Below are 18407 nucleotides of genomic sequence, written 5' to 3' on the forward strand. Positions count from 1 at the left end.
CGGCCCGGCCCGCGGTGATGGATGGAGCCGGACCGGCCGCGGGGAAGGCGATTTATGGGGCCAGGGCGCAGCGCTATCGATGTGGGCCGGCGAAGTGAGAGGAAATCAATATTTCAGATGAATTCTCGGCGAATATGAAGTCCCCCTCGGCAAACGGGACATTTGTTATAATAAGCAGGGTCGGATCGGGCGCGGCGCGCGGCTGAGATCTCTATTTAGCCGAGAGCGCCACGAGTCCGAGCTTCGCAGCGCAGCCTCGGGTCCCCGGGCCAAGGCTCCACGACGCGGTGTGCCGGGGACCTCGAGGGGCGCCGGAAGGTTGCTCGCTCTGGTTTGCTCTCGGGTGGGAGACGAAGTCGGCGGGACCCTGTCTCCGCACCCCAGTCCCTCTAGAAGAGCGGGGTCACAGCCGTCCCGGCCGCCTTCTGCGGGCGCGGGGCCGCTCTCGGGGCGCCGAGCAGAAACCTCGCGGCCCTTCCCGGGAGCGGCGGGGTTAGCAAGCCAGGGAACGTAGCGGAGCTGCTTGGCACCCCTTGCCCAGCCGCGCCCGGGCACCGCGCGTTCCTTGACCACTTTCTGAGGCCGGGACCAGGCTTTAGCCCCTCAGTCATTAGCCCGATCCGGGCACAATCCCGGACGTCGCCCCTGCCTTGCGGTCAGGACAGTCTCCGAGGCCGAGCGCTCAGCGCTCAGTGCCCCATCCTCTACCAGCCTGGCCCTGGCCGCTTCCGCTGGGTTCCCGATTCCATCTCCCCACCCCCCACCCCCGCCCCCCGCCCGCAGCCCGACCTTCCCCTGACCTTTCAGGCTCCGGTAGGACTGGGTGCTCTTGGACCTCGAATTTACCTTGCTGCACGAGACCCCTTTCCCTCTGTTGCTCCTAGAAATAAGACGATGTCATGGTCCCTTATGTTGGCTTGATTTTGTTTTCGCTACTTATTTTCATTCTAGAAGCACTCATTGGAATAAATGGGGGCAAAAGAAGGAAAAAGAAAAAAAGGACATTATTTATTTTTACTTTATTTTTAATCAGCAACAGGCCCAGAAGATGAGAGGCCCATTGCCCACTGGCTGAGATGCAAATTGTCCTTGGGTTTGGGGAGAGAGCCGTCCACTCCCGGCAGAGCCAGGGCAGAGGTATTTTTCCGTTTAAGGAAGGTGGGAGGACTTCTAAACCTTCCCCCAAACAAATAAAGAAATAAAGCCGCAAGGAAGGAAAATGAGCCTTTCTCCTTTAGTTTAATTTAATGCTAATTAAACAGAAGAAAACTGCCTAAAACACAGCTCAAACGTTTCATTTCGAGACTATCCCGTTTCTTTTCTAAATCCTCTCCGGAAAACCTGAGCCAGAGACCCCCGTCTCTCTAATCTGTTCACTTAAGGCTGTTGCTTATATTTAAAGCTATATTCATAAGCTGACTCCTCCTGTTTTCATATGCCCATTTCTCTCAGGTTTTAGCTGCTTCTCTCTTTGCCCGAACACTTCCTTTCTGAGTTCGGCTTTGCCTGGAAAGCTTCCCTTTAAGTTTTCCCTGGAACAGAATCCGGGGGGGCGAAAGCGGCCCCAGCCAGGGGGCTTTTCGCGGAGCGAGGCCCAGCGCAAAAAATCAAAAATCCAAAAATCAGAGACGCCCCAGAAAAGTTTCCTGCGCGGCCACTGCCGACCTGGCAGCTGCAGCTCACCCCAGGCTCACACTCACTCTTGGCTGATCTTGCTTCAGAGAGAGGTCTTAATTTTTTTTTTTCTACAGCTTTATTTTCTACAGCTTTATGCGGAGAGCGCATAGAGAATTATTGTGGTGTGCGCTGGTCAGCAATGGGCTGAACGTTTTGTAAAATCTACTGGGAATTTTGTAGCATCAGGGAACAAGGATCCTCTAAAGCAAAACCACTTTCTAAAAATGTTTAAAGATCAATGCCACATAAATATTAAAACGAAAATGATACTGTATCTGTAAGGAAAAGAGTTCAGTAAACGCAAGCAAGTTGTGATTAAAAGTTATGTGCAATTAACTTGCCGGCCACCCTCTACCCCAGCTGCTGAAAATAGGCTATTCAAGTGGTAAAATGAGACTTAAGATCCAGGAGGAACACGCTAACTTCCTAGATCTGAGATGCGAAGCTCTATTCCTTCCTCTAGGTTTTCGAAAGGAGGAAAGGAGCCCAAATACATTTGGGAAGAATCTATTTTCTTCCCAGGTTCCTTGCCGATAGAAAACAGTCTCTAGGAACATAAAGAGGTATTGGGGTTCCTCAATTCATCTTTGTTTCAAGATGGTCCATCCTCCCGCCCCCCTCAATGCAAGTTAATTAGGAGATAATTTAGCTACCTTGTGAATTAGTTTTAAGATAAGTATCTTTTCAAGCTTTTGTCACTTTAATTGCTCCGCTGATTGATAAGAAGCAATTATTTCTAATTGACACTTTTTTGATGTCTATTGGAAGCATTTATTTGGGACCTTTTTGGGGTGGAAGAAAAGTTAATTAATTTTATCAGTCGATACCCAAAAAGACTGTGCCTAATTTTGCTGAAGAGGACAAAGGAAGTGAAAGAAACCACAACAAAAATGTCAGTCTCACGAAATTTTAATGATTGCACTATTTTTATTCAAAGGATATGTCAAAACTTTCTATTTATGGCTTCAAGCCTGGGATCCTAACGGGGTACATGTTTAATGGGTATATATTTTTCCATGGGTATCCTCACAATCCTTGTGAGAGGATTGTGACTTCATGAGTCACAATCCTGACTTCATTTTGGAGGTTACTCTGTAATTTGTAATTAATTTTTGTGGAAAGTAAAATCAGTAGAACTCCGTATGTGCAGATACATGGCATCATTTTCGTAAGAGATAATTGTAAGAATATTTACTAATCATCATCCCTGTTTTGTAATTATTGATAGAGTTGGGTATGAAGGTGAAACCTTACTTCGGTGGCATGCCTTTTCATACTTAAACCTCAGAGTAAACAGTTTAATCATTCACATCCTCCCGAATATGTTGCTCTGAAAGGGAAAGACGGGAAAGAAAGGAAAGAATCAAGAGAGAAAGACAGTGAAAGAAGGCAATGGGGGAGGGGGAGGAGAACCAGAACAAAAATGAAAGAAGTTATTTCAGGAGTGAAGACAGCCAGGTGCACAGGACTTTTGTCAATGCAAAATAAGAAAATGGAAATTCTACTTCAAAACACATCTTTTTGAACAGGGGTCTCTACCACATTCCCTAAGTTACCTCTAAACACCACTGGAAATTCCCCACTTTTCTATGCATAAAAAGGAAGCCAGAAAATATACACTGTGCTGGCGAGGAGTGAGGGGAGGGGAGTTTATAAAGAGATTTGAGTGTTGTTTATGTGTATTATTACAGCTCTGTGATCTTCACTCCCAACTGTATACCCACAAGCTTTCCACAGATAGAACTCGTGACTCACTGACATAGGAAAACGTTTGCACACAAACCCAAAGTGGAGACGCACACTCTCACACACTCGTGCACGGCTGAAATGAGAGAAACACAATCAGACAAGATGCGCTCCTGTCAGGTTAATTTCAGCCAGGGCCTTTTTCAATCATTTATGTATAAAATCTTGTCTGCTTTTAATGATGTTTCTCCCAGATTACGTGGAGCTGCAAGAATGAGGAAACATTTTAAATGAAAAAAAGAAATTTAAGACGTACAAACAGTAGATAATATCACATACCAATCTCACTATTCGTGAAACTGAAAAAATATATAAATAATGCAAAAAAATTCAGCAAGGGAGAGTTTAGTAATGGAAAATTCCCCTGCAATTAAATGAAACAGTAATTTAGTAGAGATATGCCTGAATGAATTAGCATTTATTAATTGGTTCTCATAAAAACAATTTGTGTGGATGTTTTGGGGGTCAGGTACTTAAAGTATTTATTTTTCATAGGAAAAGTTCCTCAACTATTTCTATCAAAGTAGTAATCCCTTTGTATTTTGTGAAAAATCCTAATGCTGAAACTGGTGAATTTCACCTGCACACAAAGAATGTGGGGTGAGGGAGATGAGCCCCTTTAAATCAGAAGAATGAACTGGTCCCCTCTTCTCTTGGGACATTTCCAAGTGTGAAACCAATGGGAAACACGTTGGCAGGGGCTCTTATGCATAGAAACATCCAGACCTGGTCCTGAGCAGACTCCCAGGTGACCCATCTCCCCTGGGGCAGGACTAACCCAGGCAGGCAGATGAGGCTGCTCTGTGCCCCCACCCCCAAGCCTACTCCAGCTTCCTCGCCAGCTCAAGCAGGAACTGCAGTTTGTAATCTCAGCGAGGAGCTTGCTAGGGCTGACTGGTGCATGGATGTGTTTACTTTCTCTCGCCACAGTTGGTCTGTCTTCAGTTCTAAGCATTTTAAAGCTGCTCTATTTATCAGTCCAAGAGGTGCCGAGTTCTCAGTTACGCTGAGAAAGCTTTGAGCTCTGTGGTTCTGAGTACGCAAGGAGCCAAAAGAGAAAAGAGACGATTTCATTTAAGAAAAAAAAATGATTTTAAAAGGAGAGGACAAGAGATGCACCCCTATTCCAGACGACAGTTTGCTTATGTTTTAGTTGAACCTTGGGGAACAGCTGAATCATTGGCCCCCATTTGCCCCCACTCTCTTTGGAAATAGAACTTGGAGATGTAAAACACCCTGTAAAAAGGGAAGAATGCATCCCCACACTCAGAACTCTTTGCGGCAGTGATTCTTTCTGGGTGCAGATGGGAACACTTCAGTCTGGGATTCTTTTGAGACGGGGCTAGAAGATATTCTGCCTCGGAAGTCTATGCAGTGACTGCTTTCTCGAGGGGTGCCAGATGTTTCTTTTGGGGGGAAGAAATAGAGAACAACAACCCAGGGGTCTCCTGGTTCCTATCCCAGGCCCATCCCAGTTCATTCAGTCCATGAATCTCTGGGTCAGGGTTGGGTACGTAAAGGCCTCTACTCTTCCTTATTTATCTGTGGTCATGGCACTCTCTTAAGTGGATCTTTGAGGGTCTTAACTATTTCCTCGGGTCCAGAGTTAGGGCTGACTGATGAGCCTATTGGAGTTTTTTGAAAGCCCCTCTAGATCTCACCCTTGGCCAGGTGAGGACACGATGAGCAAATGTCTCTTACATGAGCCATGGGCCAGAAAAAGCTTTACAGGAAGCTTATTATTTTAAATCCACAATTCATGTCATTGAGTCTAGCTTTACCTTGACTGGGGCTCCGTCCCCAGGAATGGGCTAGGCAGAAACCAGCATCCCCTTACTAAGGCATGTCCAAGATCAAGGGGAGGGAAGCTCAGGAGTTCCCCCAGGGGTATGTGGGTCCTGTTTCTGTGTTCATTCCTCAAGATCCTCCCCTAGTCCTGAATGCCACAGAAGATGTCCCGTCTTGCTAAGGCTCACCCAGCCAGACCATAGCTGCTTCAGCTCTGCGAGAGCCACTCTCATATTCAAAGAAAGAGAACAAATATGCAAAGAGCGCAGAGCACCCTGGTGCTTAGCAAGCCCTCAGTACGAGAGTAATTGGTATGGTAACCCTGGAGAGGCCACATCATCCTCCAATTTAATTCCCAGGACTCTGCGGGTAGGTATTGTTATTGACATTTTTGCAGAAGAGAAGGGACCTGATGCTAAAAGAGGCTGATCTGACTCCACGTCCCCCTTTGCCCCCACACCCTCTTTCCAAAGTCCAGCTCATCCAAATTCCCTATAGCAGTGGATGGTTCATGCCCACAGCTCCGCCCAGGACTTTGGGCCTGGTCCCCTGGTGAGAAGATACAAGGGCCTATACTGATAGCAACAGTGACAGTGACAGGCAGGGCCTTCAGTCCACCAGCTTGTTCTCCTCCTCAGTGCCCCTAATTCTCCAGCTCAGTTAGGATAGATTCCTTTTCAGTGCAGTTCTCAGTCTTCCCATCTGCGCAATGGGAGAAGTGGTGCCTATCTGGATATCCCTCCTGGAGGTCGCTGTGAGGAGGGAGGAAATGATCAGCCACTAGAAAAGGCAGAGAGAGGGGGCTTTCTTTTAACACATGCACCCAAGGCTGCCATGTCTCCACCTGCCCCACAAAAGGGGACGGCTACACTCCAGCACCTCAATAAGTCATAAGCCAGCAAGGAATTTGGTTCCTTGGCATCTCCAAACCACACTTGGCCTTCCTCTGTGGGTCCACTTTAGAGACTAATGAGTTAGTGGGTGTGATGGCAGTTTTAGAGTTACTGGGAAGACCCACACATGAAGTCAGGGTGCACAGCCGGTGCCCCATCCACAGGCAGCCAGAGCTGAGCACTGAGGTGCCTCATCTCATTTCCCCAAGTTTAAGTTCATTCCCGCCACTGCTTCCTCGGGGGGAACCGTATCATCTGCTCCTTCAGAGCCGCCGCCGTGGTTCAACTTGTAACATTAGCCAGTAAGCGGTTTAATGTTAATGTTTTCACTCTTCGCTGTGAGAACAGCTGCCCAGCTCCTGAGCCGGTTGCATTTCTCCGATAAAAGCCCATCTGTAGTTTAAGCAGAGAGATTGAGAGAGGAAAAAAATCGGTTTTTTCTCTCTCCCTTCTTTTAACTTTTTTCTTTCTCCTCCCGTCTTCAGCCACGATGCCCATCAGTTTTTCTCTTGCACTTGCTCTCCTAAGTGGCCTTGGAGTGACCTGAGTAGTTAGCGCTAATTAGTCCACTGGGACATATTGTCACTGTCAGACTCGCACAGCAGAGAGGTCGGGAGCCGGTTGGGTGACGCATCTAAGAAACAGCTTAATCTGCTGTCATCATGTGAACTGCATGTTTGCACACCCAGGGCCCTCTGTCTGTGTTGCATTTTTTATCCCTTTGCTTCTCCAGGAGGACAGCAGCACTATTATTCCTAGAATAAACTCAGGGGCCAGGCGGTGTCAAGAGGGCGAGGAGTTTGAAGTCACTGTGAAGCCAGGGTCCTGTGGCAGCCTCATCTCTCCAGGCAGCAGGAGGGGCTATGCCCTGGAGGCTTTGCCTGTCCTGACCTTGCTGCTTTCTTCCTGTGTGAACTTAGGCAAATCAGTTGTCTCTCTGGACTTGAGTTTCCTCGCGTGTATAAAATACAAAGATGTTGTGGGGCTTCTAGAAAGTACTGAAAGTAAAACCAGTATCCCCACCTGGCACATAGCAACTACTGAAGATTTTTTTTTTTCTTGCTTCATACAGGGGTCACCAGGGAGGAGAGTCTCCAAAAATTCTCCAGGGCAGATTGCCCAAACATTACATTGTTTTAGTATTTCCCGTGAAACTCTTCGTGAGTAACTTGAAACTCAGCCTTGAAATTTTGTTCCTGTTAAAATTTAGGACAGATCTTTCACGTACTCCAGGTGGACAAAATAAGAGGTCTACTGCCCAGGGGTGTTGGATTAAATGAAAAGACACATGGGAAATGCTGATTCAGACCCCCGTGGCCATTATCAGCTGCAACTGCCGCTTTCTCTGGAAAATGATTCCTTATTTCATTTTACAGAAAACCCAGTCATGGGGGAAACACTAGAATGGGCTTTCCACGGACTTTATGTTGGAATCTAGAACATTCTAGAATTTTCCTAGAATCTAGGATCTTAGAGGAAGATGAGCTGAAGTGGTGTGTGGCTATGCTGTGGGTAAGAGAGGACCACGGGAGGACATGTCTTGGTACTAGTTCGTAATCAACACAAAACCATACATTTATCTTTAAAGAGTTAAAATTCGCAAGTCTCTTTCTCTCCCTCCCTCCACCTTGCCCCCGGCTTATATTTTCCTACTTTGTATAATAATCATCCAGCTTTGTCCTGACAGCAAACCCGGCTGACATTTAAAATTAGTTGAGCACCAAAGTCACTGACTTCAGCTCTGTTTGGTCTTCTCTGAGACTGAGTTCATTCTTGAGTGCTGTCAAAATGGAGTTTGGCAGGAATGGGGCAACCTCTTTACAGGTCCTTGGGCATCTGGCTGTGACTTCGAGGTGGAAACAAGGGGGGAATGAAAATGGGAGGGAGAATGTCAGGGCAGGAAAGGTACTAGACTCAAGCTAGGAACCAACTGGAACCCAAGTGTTGGTGGTTTAATTCAATGTAACAAGCCCTGGTGTAGAGCCACCCGCCATGTGCAGGGCACCAGGCCAGAAATGGTGGCATTCGCTGCCCCGGTAGTGAAGGGGTGACTCTCACTCCACTGGGCAGCTGGAGTTTTGTGATTCCCTGTCAAGGAGACCAACCCACAGCACCAGGATGGGGAAATCATCAGACAAAACAATTCAGTGTCAGGACAATGACTGAAATCTAATAAGCCAGGTGGTGGGAACACCAAAGGTGATTTATCTCAAAGAGCCTCCCCAGCTCAACCATGTCGCTACCGACAACAGATGAACTTCATCTGGCCTCCTTGAGTCTAGTTGGTACCTGGAGTGCAGGTCCCAGAGAGACAGCATGTGAGCCTGTGGAGGCTCAACCAGCTCCATGGGGGTCTACACTGACTCTGGAGTGGGGTGACTGGCTGGCTCATGGCAACGTGGTGCCCTTCCACTAAATCAAAATGCTTGCCAGACACTGCTGATGCGTGGCCCCCACACCTTCAGAGATGTGCAGACTTTATAGGATTTCCCTTCTAGGCCTCCCATCCCATTGACAGTGTGACAAGGAGTAAGTCCTTCTGGTCCGCATATTCTGTGACGATATGACGGTGCCCCACACCAAGGAGATCCCTGTGCCCCCCAAGCTTCCCGTCTCCTGCTCGCTGTCTGGACAGGTGCCCCTAACTGTGGTAAACCCACCAGACCTCAGGGCTCACCCTTTTGCAGCCCTGCTGGTAGTGACATGGGTGCTGCCCTGATTGCCTTCTCACCATTGCATTCCTGGCCAGCTGGATCCTGTTGGCTGGAAGGTCTCCATCTCCCTGCGAGATCTGAGGCCAGAAGCGCATCATGCCCCTGCCCACACTGCTCTCTGTACCCACCTCCCTGGAAGTCACTGTCTGTACCACAGCATGGACACAATTGTGCACAGCCTTCTATTGTTTGCAGACAGTTCTGTGTGTGTGTGTTTGCCAATCGGCCCCGTGTAGATGGGGCCCATCTTGAGGCCAGGGAGCCTGTCACTCTCCTTGCTGGAGGGTGGAAGGGAGCGCCTAAGGGACTGGCCTAGGGGATTTTGAGCCCCCCTTTGACCACTTACACCTGCAGAAAAGTAGACTCCAGGTTCCTGCCTTGGCAGGCTGCTGGGAGGACTGGCTGACCTCATGCCTGTGAAACACTTAGCCAGGGCGTCCCTGCATTCCAGCTATCCTCCACCAGCCCAGCTCCAACGCCACCCGCCCCTAAAGCCTTCCCTCCTCTCTGCCCCCTCCCTGCCAGGGCCCCTAGCACTTTACTTTTATGGCATGTTTTATAGTCTGCTTTGTAAAGGAATATTTCCCTCTGTGGCTCATGCCTTCTAGATCTGACCCACCTAAACACCTGTGAGTATGTAGCCCTCACATATCACAGGAGCTTCGTAGGATTTTGTCTCCCAGGTGAGACCCTGTGGCCACATTTTATGGACAAGGAAATGAGACTCACGGGGTGAACCTCGTCCCAGAACCCAGTACCTTAGTGGCACAGCAGAGCCTCCGTCCTTCTAATCAGCCCTCTCTCTGTGACCCCGGGCTGCCTTCAGTGTGTGCCGGGGTGGAGTGAGGGCTGACTCAGGTCCAGGGAGTGCTGGCTGTGGCCTGTTCTAGGTGAGCACTGACCTACGGGACTGGGAAGAGGGGCTCCCACACCTGCTGGCAGAGACCACTGAAGCCCAGAGACACCAACACACACAGACACACAACTGCACACCCATACACACAAATACACACACCCACATGTATGCGCACATGTACACAACACACATACTCCCATACACACAAACCTACAGAGCCACACACATACACACTCACACATACACCCAGCTGGGGTTGGGACTAGGGTGAGGCACAGAGGTATCCTGAGGGCAAAATTTAAGGAAGCACTTGCTCTCGGGTGCATGAAAGGGCAAGGCTGGCTCTGAGAGTGAGTGCCTTCTTAAAGTTTATCCCCAGCTGTCCTGTCCTGGTCCCCTATATATGATACACACACCCGCATAGCCAGTTATACCCACACCCGTACACATGTGGGCGACATATGCTCACACACATACACGTAGGAAGCCCTTGCTCCTTTAGACCCCAAGAAATACAGCCAGGAAAATACAGGTGCCGTTGTTGAGTCCTGGCTGAGTCCACATTGCTGAGAAACACCCATAGTAGACAAGGTAGGGAACTGAGGTCCAGGATATCCAGGGAATCTGCTCTGTGTTGTGGATCAAGTCTGAACAGTTTAGGCATGAGGTCACAGACCTGTGACCTGTGACCACCGTGTTCTTGCCACCTACAGTTTGAAATCTGAGCAGAAACTCCAGTGTCCAGCCATGGCCTCCTGCCTGGGCCCCCAGGACCCCACAGAGACCTTGTTTTCAAATGAAACCAAAAGACAGTCATTTGCATGGACCATTTGTTGGGCCAGTGTCAGAGCCATTAGCTGCCCTCTGTCTCTGGGATTCATGGTGGCCCTTCCCAGATGAGGACAGAGTTACCGAGCAGGTGATCGAGCGCAGCAGGACTTGCTTATCCTAGAGATCTGGCCTCTTGGTCCCCTGAGGATGGCAACACTGGTGGCTGAGCGCTATCACTGGTGGGCTCCGACCTCTACTCAGACCATGAGAATATCCTGTGTAATCGTCTGCCACTGCTCCGAACCCCCTGGCAGCTCTGTCCCCTGAGCCGCTCGGTCCTCGCCCTGCCGCCCTATGAGCACATATGCCCCTATTCACTAAAATGTGCAGGGGCCACTAGAGCGTGTGCCGCAGTCTCACGGATGCACATCGCCCGCTGCAGCACCTTCATGAGCTGATTATCACAAACAATATGGCGTCATCATGAATGCTTTGTACATTTGATCCACAAATATTTGTATAACCTTCATAAATCAGTGATTCTCAAACAATGTTTCCCTGCAGAGCAGGCAGACGTGCTCATTGACATAATGAAACTGAGCCACAGTGGCAGGAGAAAGTGCATTTGTGGACAAACCACCTTTGAGTTCAAGGTGTAATTTTTTTTCTATTTAACAGCCATGACATCATACATGCCTTAGGATCTGGGATTGAGTTAGCAGCACACCAGACTTTTTGCTATGCGGAGCTTGCCGTGTGGCCACACTCTTGGTGGAAGTGTGTGTGGCCTTCCAGGTGCCCTGTCTTCTGACAAGTGTCAGAACAGCTTGTGTTGATGTGAGACTGGAGTTGCCTAATGTTTGCCTGGTGGGCACAGCACCCCGATTCTGCGAAATGATAAGATGCCTGTGTGGGGAGGCACCTGAACATTTCCATCACAGAGGATTTGCACTGCCGCCATCAAGGAAGGAGCTCTGTAGGAGCACCTGGGTGGCTCAGTCAGTTGAGTGTCCGACTTTGGCTTTTAGGTCATGATCTCATGATTCATGAGTTCGAACCCCGTGTCCTGCTCCCGGTCAGTGCAGAGCCTGCTTAGGACCCTCTGTCCCCCTCTCTCTCTGCCCCCCCCACCTCTCAGACTCTCAAAAATAAATAAACATTAAAAAAGTGAAAGAAAGAAAGAAAGAAAAGAAAGAAAGCCAGCCATGTCCCTGGGCCCCCACCTCTCACTTCTACTTTTTTAACAAGCCCCCTGCTTTCCAGGCATGTGATATTTGGCACACATGTGCTGGTCACTCAAGGGACCCAGTGACTTTGTGACAGAGTAAGGACACTTGCCCACAGAGCTTAGTCACAGTGCCCCTCTGTCTCCCTCTCTGCTGCCGTGGAGCATTCCTAGGGCCATGACACCTCTCTTTGAGATTTCCTCAGAAGATCCCATCACCCCTACACCTTCCATCCCAGCCACCTGTCCATCAGCTCAGGCTGTTGCAATACAATGCCATGCACTGGGTGCTTATGCAACAGAGATTTATTTCTCACAGTTCTGGAGGCTGAGAGGCTGAGGTCAGAATACAGCATGGTAGAGTCTGGTGAGGCTGCTCTTCCCCACTTGTTGACTTGGGACTTGACGCGGTGTCCTCACGTGGCCTTTACTTGGTGCACGTGCCTGGAGAGAAAGAGATCTGGTGCCTCTTCTTCTAAGCATAATCATTATTATAAGCTCTAATTATAAGCACTGACCCCATCATAAGGGTCTACCCGCATGACCTCATCTAACCTTAATTGTCTCCTGAAGGCCCCACCTTCAAATACCATCACATTGGGGCTTCAACGTTTGGATTTGGTCAGGGGTGGGGGGACACAAACATGTAGCCCATGACACCAGCCACAGAAATCATCATGGGTTCACCGCTCTCTAGAGATGCTTCTGTTCTCAGCCCTCTACTGCCCTGAGAGAGACTGTCTCTTCTCCTCCTGGCCTATTTCTCTCTTCAGTGGGTGCCCAGTCTGGGCCCTGGACCTGAATCACCTGAGGGTTTACTCTAGCTCCTAAAGAAGGGTCCCTCTACCCTCTGCCTCTGACTCCCCCCGTGCCTGCATTTGCCTGGCAGTGCCCTGCACAGGTCCCTGACTGCACACTCTCTTCCCCGCCACCCACCCTGTGCTCAGCTACTCTAGGATCCTATGACACTCCCTCACCCTCTCACCCAATCATGCATCCCCTGGCCACATAAGCCTTGAGCTTGAACTCCACATTGTTTCAAAGGACATTTGTACACTACCTTTCAATTTAATGAGTAAACATGCATGGAACCCTTCAGTAGGTTCTGGGCTTTGGGGTTGCAGAACTCAGGAGACCTGACCTCTGCCTTCATGCTGCCATTCTAGAGTGGAAACAAATGGGGCTTTTAGCCACAAGCCAAGAGAGAAAGGGAAAGCTCCAGCCCAGATAGACATACACGGCTGAGCTCGTGGTAGAGGGAGGTATGCAGGGCTATGGGCAGGGGCAGGGGTGGGGGCCAATCCTGAGGCAGGGGCAGGACTCCATCAGAAGACACTGGGAGGGACCAGCGGGAGCAGAGATATGGAGTCCTAGGAGTGCGGGCAGCCCACAGGGACAAGAGTCAGCTCTGGGCAAAGGGTACAACAATAGCATGTCAGCTGGGATTTATAGGGGGCTTTGACCAGAGAGGCCAGGCTAAGGCATTGTTGATAGTAACTCTGCTGTCAGGGCCAAGTGCCTTCAACGTACATGTTCAGGAGTGTTTTACTCACTGTGCATGAAAACTTCCATCATCTCCTGGCTTGACTTCACACCTCCCTTGTCATTGATTTTCAGATTCCTTTTAGCTCTCTTGCCCGAGCCGCCGTACCTATTTTATCCTCTTTGAGCTTTGTGGTATTTTTATTAAGGAGAACAGCTTGGCAATAATCTGTGATAGCTAGATGATTCACATTATCAAAATGTTCTGATTTCTCTCCTTTCCCAGCCCGGTTCCAGAGAATCTTAGCCTGGTGATTTTCCAAAATAATCTTGGAGTCCTGTTTGCACTTCCTTTTAATCCAATCATTAACAGGCATCTGTGGGCAAACCGCTGGTGTACGATTTGAGAACATTCTATCCCACCTCCCTGACGCTGTTTCCTGCTACTTCCATATGCAAACCCATGTTCCAGCCAACAAGCCTTTGTTTCCAAAACACACCGTGTGCAGTCCCCCCTCTGCGCCTTTGCCCATGCAATGGTAGCTGCCTGGAACATCACCCCTACTTTTACCCTTTTGACAAAGCCCTGCCCACATTCCACTTCCCCAACCCGACCCTTTCTGCTCCCCTTGGCTTTAGTGACTGTCTGGTCTCCCCACTGCACTCACCTCTGAGCTAGGCAAGAGTGAGAACTCTTCATTCTCTCTACATCCCCCACACCTAGACATAAAATCCTATATCAAAAGAGGGCTCCAAAAATGCCCATGATGGTAGGCTTTTTTTTAAAGCTAATTTATATGTTTTGAGAGAGAGAGAGAGTGGGGGGGGGGACAGAGAGAGAGGGAGAGAGAGAGTCCCAAGCAGGTTCCAAGCAGTCAGCACAGAGCCCAACACAGGGCTTGATCTCACAAACTGTGAGATCATGACCTGAGCTGAAATCAAGAGTTAGCTGCTTAACCCACTGAGCCCTCCCCCAAGGTCCCCCAATGATGGTAATTTTGACATAATTCTCCTATAGGATGTATTTGTTTTCAACTTGACCTAACTTGTACATTTGAGCTTGGCAAACCAAGTTTTCCCAACATGAAGCCCACTTGGCCCTTTCACATGATATTGCTGTGATCACTTTTCTATTTTCCTTATAATAAGGGGGTACTGTGGGACTAGGGGGAAAAGAATGAGGTTTTTTGGGAAACCTGGTGCAGCCACCGAGGCCTGAGCTGCCCCACTAGGACACCTCCCGGTCCTGAGGCACCTTGCTGGCCCAGGCCCAGGTGCAGGGTGTTGAGGCTGGGCAGCACTGACCACTGCAAGTAGCAAGTGCTGGCAGGCCTGGGAAAGACCAACCCAACAGGGGTCCTGTCTTGTGGATGTTGGGCACCAGCTAGGCAGGATGGATGGCCAGATTTGGGGCCCATCTGTAAGGACCAATGCTAACAAGATTCTGGAGGCTGTGAATTAAATGCCCCAAACTGCTCTGGCACATAGGAGATATATGCTAGATGCTTAATGAATATTCACTAAGTGGAATAACCATTTTTAAAAATTTGCTCTGTACAAGTGTTTCTCAAGCATGGTCTTCCAGCACCAGAAGCTCCCAGAGCTCTATTAACAGACCTAGGGCCCTAGAGTCTGTACCCAACACAAGTGCCCAGTTATTCTGTTTTTGAGAACCACAGACCCACAGTCAGCCCATCAAGGCCCAGCCAGAGACCTTTCACATGTAGCGACTGTCATGCCAGCCTGCTGGGGAGACAGCCTTTCTTGCGATACAGCAGCCCCGCCTCACCAAGCTTTCCCACCTGGCTGTGGGCACGAGTGGATCAGACTGAGGTGCAGTCTCAAGTCTGCTCTTGACTGGCTGTGCACGAGCCTGTTAACCTTCCAAGTCAGTGTCTGCATCTAGAAAATGGGCTCAATGTGCTAGCCCCACATCTCTCACAGAGTTATGGAAACCCATCCCTAATAAAACCAAGGCCGAATTGATATTTATTAAATTTAATTGCATTTAAGAATTACTTACATGCCAGCACTTTGAAAGTGCTCTGCAAACGTTAGGTGAGTCCATAAACCAACTCTTAAAGTCAATCCAGAAAGTTCTTGAAAGAGGGAGAAGCCTGGATGTTCTGGTTGACTGGGGGGAACCCAGCCTGGCTGGGTAAGAGTGATTGACACCTACATGGAGGCTTTGCTATGCTGATGTGTTGACATTAAAGAATTTACCACATGCTAGAAGAATCGGGAATGGAAACCAAGATGGTGGCTCTGTAGGAATGAGAGCAATGCCAGGAGGAGCAGGAGCACGCAGGGAAAGTCAGATGTTAGAAAGTGCTCTCTGCCTGGCTGAGCCTGCCTTATACTGCAGAGTCAGCCAAATATCCCAGGGGAGCAGCCCAAGGATGCACCCCTAAGCCTGCTGGGTCCAGTTCAGAGCTAGAATCCTGTTGATCTGTGCATTTGTTTGCTGTGGCTGCCATAAGTACCACAAACTGGGGGGCTGAAATAACAGAAAGTTGTCTCACAGCTCTGGAGGCTGGAAGTGTGAGATCAACATGCTGGCAGGGTTGGGGTTCCTTCTGAGGGCTGCAGTAGTGGGGGGTCTGTTTTCCACGCCCCTCCCCCAGCTTCCAGGGGCTTGCTGCCCATCTTTGGTGTCTTTTGGCTTGTAGCAACACAACTTCAGTCTTCACATGACATTCTCCCTTTGTCATCACTGCAAGTCCAAATTTCCTCTTCCTTAAGGACACAGTCATTGGATTAGGAACCACCCTAATGACCTCATGTTGATCATTTGCAAAGAGCCTATTTCCAAATAAGGTCACATTCTGAGGTACTGGGGGTTAGGACTTCAACATACGAGTTTTGAGGGGACACAGTTCAACACATGACAATCTGAGTGTTGCAGGTTGTTGATCTGGGTCAGCCCCCCATCCATCCCTGAATGGATGCTTAGCTGCTTTAGGTCCAAATGACACCAGGTGTAGAAGCATCTGTTGGGACTGACAGAAGAGGAGGAGACGTAGATACGGGTTCTCTAGAGCCTTTCTTGTGGTGCCCACCCCAGTGCTCCCACAGAGGAGGGGACTCTGCTTCACAATCCTGGAGCCCACAGATAAGAACCCCGAGTCTGGGTTCACCACATAAGCAAATAAGAATGACAAATGAATAAGCTGGTAAGAGGAGCAGAAATGTTTTTCAGGGTGTGTCGAGGTTCAGAACCATTCTGCCCAATCCTCACACTTTCTTCCTCCTCTGTCTGCCCAGCTGCCCCCAGTCAAGATGTGCTCAGGTCCACAAGGGCCTCCTGGGAATGGAATCAACAGAGATTTAGGTCAGAAAACATGAGTCTTTGCTGTGCCATGAACTGAGTCTGTGACATTAGATGGGTTGCCTCCCCTTCCTGGCCAAGAACACTCTAGAAAAGCCCACAACTGGCACTAACTAGGATACTGCCCATGGCCACCTCCGCAGTCAGTCATCCAGAGCGTCTCTCTCTGCCATCATGCAAGTCATGTAGCAGCCCTGGGGGCCCACTGGGTGCCACTTTCCCTCATCTTCCTATAGGTGGCCTCAGGGCCACACACTGATAGCTTCCTGTGTGGAAAAGTTGCCCAGCGTCCCACCACAGAGCTCTCTGCACACCCTCCTGGGGGTGTCTGACTTCTAGCTCCCAGGCCTGAGGGCATTTCCAGAGTGACAGCTGTTGTAAAGTGACAGTAAAGATCATTTTCTGCCTCCAGACCAGATGAGGAAACTGAGGCACAGACAGGCAAGGTCCCAGAGTGGGTGAAACCGAGGTCTCGGCATCCCTGTTCCCTCCCATGAAACCATAACCTGCAGGCTGAGTCTACCTCTGTCTGCCCCTCCTGGTTCTTACACAGCTGTGAGTGTGGTTTCTAGAGTGTGTAATCCACTTCGCTATGGTGCCAGGGTCTGGGGGCCCAGCTGCTGTCAGGTGTGGAAAACACAGATACGCAGTTTTGTCACAGATTTTGCTCGGTTTGTCGGGCTCAAAAAAGCGGTTCCTCTTCATTTGTTCCTACCTGTCTCGCTCCTCAGGACCGCCAAGCCCCACTTTTTCCCTCTCCCACCCCAGCCCCGAGGACTCTGCACCTGCACACAACAGACACACACACACACACACACACACACACACACACACACCCCTTTCAATTGCCTCAAGTTCAGACCAAAGCTCACCCTCTCCAGCCACCTCCTTGCTCAGCTTGTCAGCCACCTCTTATCTTAATTAAGATCTCAGAAGCATAGAATCCTGGTTAGAGAGAATCTCCGAGGTCAAATAGTTCAACCCTCTAGGTGAGGCAAGACTTCCCGCTTCTCCTCTTCATGTGATTTCACTTCTATTCAAGATGTCTTTCCTACTTACGCCTTCTCAGTCACTGCATTTACCCCACCTGCCTCCCCTGCTCCCTTCCCTCTCTCCTTCTGCCTCTCCCTCTCCCTGCCACAGCCTCCCTTCCCCACCAGGGGTCCTTCTAGCTACCTCTCCTCTCCCTCCTCTCCCCACCTCTGGGTGATTTTTAAGTCAATGTCTACAACACCCACATTTATAACATTATAACTTTGAGCTATAGAACCTGGCAGAAGGTTACATAATGTATGTCATCAGGACGCGAATTATTGATGATTCATCCTCATCTCCACCACCACACACACACACACACACACACGCATTCACACATGCACAGCCCCCACCATAGGTATTCCACAGGCTTGTAGAAAGAATTGAAGGAGATAGTGTGTGTGAACCAATTTTAAAATTTTAAGGTTGTATAATGTGTCAGGGATTATTAACTTGTAAGTTTCTCAAGGGCAAGAACTGTGTCTTCTATGCAGAAACCGTCTCCCCCATACACCCAGCCTGGAATATTATTAGACGTAGAGGGGGTACTCATTGGATTAAAATCTAAAGGACTGATAATTGCTTTCATATAGACCCATATTTTTTAAAATGGCATTAACATCCACAGGCCTCTGCCCTCAGGGAGGGTGGTGGAAAGGTGTGGCAGAGTGATTTGTGTGGCTGCTGGGCTTCTAAGGACGTGTCCAGGGCAGGCTGGCACTCTCGCCTCACAGATCTCCCTCCCCCCGAGATGCAGAGGCCCGGGCCCTTTCTCCTGCAGCCCCTGGTGCACCACGTCTGGAATCTGGAAGCATCTAAGCTCAGTGGGGAGGAGTCGAGAAGAATGACCTCTAGTCAACCTCCAACTAGCACTGGAAAGGTCCACTGCAGC

General features: G+C 49.4%; 1 protein-coding gene across 4 annotated transcripts in view; it reads left to right on the forward strand.

The window, feature by feature from the left end:
• The window catches only part of PAX8 (paired box 8), a 56795-nt gene that overhangs the window by 1229 nt on the left and 37159 nt on the right, over window positions 1–18407 (forward strand). The window lies entirely within an intron of this gene.

Source organism: Suricata suricatta, chromosome 4 (assembly GCF_006229205.1).
Source record: "Suricata suricatta isolate VVHF042 chromosome 4, meerkat_22Aug2017_6uvM2_HiC, whole genome shotgun sequence".
Lineage (NCBI taxonomy): Eukaryota > Metazoa > Chordata > Mammalia > Carnivora > Herpestidae > Suricata > Suricata suricatta.